Raw genomic sequence first — 2,857 nt, forward strand, 5'->3', positions numbered from 1 at the left:
TGGGGATGGTTAAAGGGGGAAAAGGAGAAGCAGGGAGGGGGAGCAGAGAAAAATGTAGAGCTGAATAAAAATCAATAAAAAATTTTCAAGAAAAAAAAAAGAATTCTATCATGGAACTCCTACAGCTGATAAACACCTTCAGTATTGTGGCAGATCAACTAAAAAAAAAAATCAGTAGCCCTCCTATATACAAATGATAAAGAAGCTGAGAAAGAAATCAGAGAAACATCACCATTCACAATAGCCACAAATAACGTAAAATATCTTGGAATGACACTAACCAAAGAAGTGAAAGACCTGTTTGACAAGAACTTTAAGTCTTTAAAAAAGAAATTGAAAAAGATATCAGAAAATAGGAAGATCTCTCAGGTTCTTGGATAGGTAGGATCAACATAATAAAAATGGCAATCCTACCCAAAAGCAATCTACAGATGCAATGCAATCCCCAATCAAAATCCCAACAAAATTTCTTACAGACCTCAAAATAACAATACTCAACTTCATATGGAAAAAAAAAACAGGATATCCAAACAATCCTGTATAATAGAGGAACTTCCAGAGGCACCACCATCTCTGACATTAAGCTCTCTTATAAGGATACAGTTATGAAAACAGCTTGGTATTGGCATAAAAACAGGTTGACCAATCGAATTGAATTGAAGACCTGGATCTTAATCTACACACTTATGAACACCTGATTTTTTACAAAGAAGCTAAAATTATGCAATGGAAAAACAGAAATCATCTTCAACAAATGGTGCTGGCATAACTGGTTGTCAGGATGTAGAAGGATGCAAGTAGATCCATATCTATCCCCATCTACATAACTCAAGTCCAAATGGATTAATGACCTCAATATAAATCCAACCACGCTGAACCTGATAGAACAGAAAGTGGGAAGTAGCCTTCAATGCATGGGCATAGGAAATCACTTCCTAAATATGCCAGTAGCACAGACCCTGAGAGCAACAATAAATAAATGGGACTTCCTGAAACCGAGAAACTTCTGTAAAGCAAAGGACAATAAGACAAAAAGGCAGCTTATTGAATGGGAAAAGATCTTCACCAACCCCAAGCCAGACAGAGGATGGGGTGGAGACAGGAGGATCCCCAGGGTGCTCTGATCAGTCATCCTAACCTACTTAGTGAGCTTTTAGAACAGTGAGAGATCCTGTCTCAAAAGAGGATTATGGCAGCAGAGGCTATCCTCCAGCCTCCACGTGCATGAACCTGTATGTATATGCACACTTACATCTACTTGTGCACTGGCATAAATACAAACATGCTTACTCATGCACAAACACACCGACACACCAACATGCTTTTAATTAATTCATTTACATCCCAACCAAAGTTTCCCCTCCTCACACTCCTCCCAGTCTCGCCCCCTCTGCCACATTCCCTCTGTCCTCCCCAATCTATTCCTCCTCAGTTTCTGTTCAGAAAAGGGCAGGTCTCCCATGAGGATCAACAAAACATGGCATATCAAATTGCAGTAAGACTAAAAACCTCCCCTTGTATTAAGGCTGGGCAACGCTACCCAGTATGAGAAATAGGATTCCAAAAGTCAACAAAAGAGTCAGAGACAGGAGTCCCACAAGAAGACTAAGCTACACAACTGTCACATATATGGAAAGAGCCTAGGTCAGCCCCATGCAGGCTCCCTGGTTGTCAGTTCAGAACAGACATATTTTTTAAAGTCATAAAGGAAATTTAAAAAGCACAAGTAAAGAGAAAGAAATTATAGTTTAAAAATTAACATAATATATCAATCAATAAAGTCTAAGCTTACTTTTTTATTTGTTTGTTTGTTTGTTTTGGAGACAGAGTTTCTCTGTAGTTTTGGAGCCTGACCTGGAACTAGTTCTTGTAGACCAGGCTGGCCTCACACTCACAGAGATCACCTACCTCCCTCTGCCTCCAGAGTGCTGGGATTAAAGGCGTGTGCCCCCACCGCCTGGCCCTTAAACTTAATTTTAAAGAGAGTATAAAATACCTGGGTGTGATTATACATGCCTTTAATCCCAAAGGTGAGCAGATCTCTATGAGTTCCAATCCAGGCAGGGCTACAGACAACTCAAAATATGAAAGAGAGAGAAAAAAAAAAAAAAACTACAAACCTCTAGTTGAGTAAGAGCAAAAGTTTGTGTGTGTGAGTGACAGAGGTGGGAGGGTCAGAAAGAGGGGAGAAAGGGAAGGGAAAGAGTGAGGAAAGGAGGTTAGGCAAGGAAAATGTGCACAGAAAAGTGCAATGGGCAACATTAGTTACAACTGGACTCAAGGAACAGATATCACCACAGCTCTTCATCTATTAAATTGGCAAAAATTTGCTCAACATTTTCTAAAATAATTACCAGTTTAAATGAGGTAGATCACAATCCTCAATTTGTTAAAAATCAATACCAAAAGAAATACAATATATAAAAATGTCATATATGTTAAAGAAATTGAATTTATAACTTCAAAATCAAACAATAAAAATTGAAGCCCGCATAGTTTTTGTGATGAATTCTATCTTGTGTGTAGGGTAAATGATGCCAATTGAATGTAAACTCAACATTCAGAATTATAAGATAACGTTTCTACCTTTTTTTATAGAGGAAAGCACCACCATAATATCATATCCACACAAAGCCACACAGTCCTTGGCTTCCTCTGATTCAGACTGCAATATTTTGAGTTTACAATGGTTTTATCCTTGTACATGGAAACTGTAACTCAATAAAAAGACAACTGAATACAAAATAGGACAGCAGAGGGCTTTCTGTTTTTAAGTTGACACATAATGATTCTAGAAGTCACTACTTCTTTTTTTTATTATTATTTTTTATTTTTTTTATTTTTTTTATTTTTTTTT

This window comes from Alexandromys fortis, unplaced genomic scaffold (assembly GCF_014885135.2).
Source record: "Alexandromys fortis isolate MF-2015 unplaced genomic scaffold, M_Fortis_MF-2015_v1.1 scaffold_82, whole genome shotgun sequence".
Taxonomy (NCBI): Eukaryota; Metazoa; Chordata; class Mammalia; order Rodentia; family Cricetidae; genus Alexandromys; species Alexandromys fortis.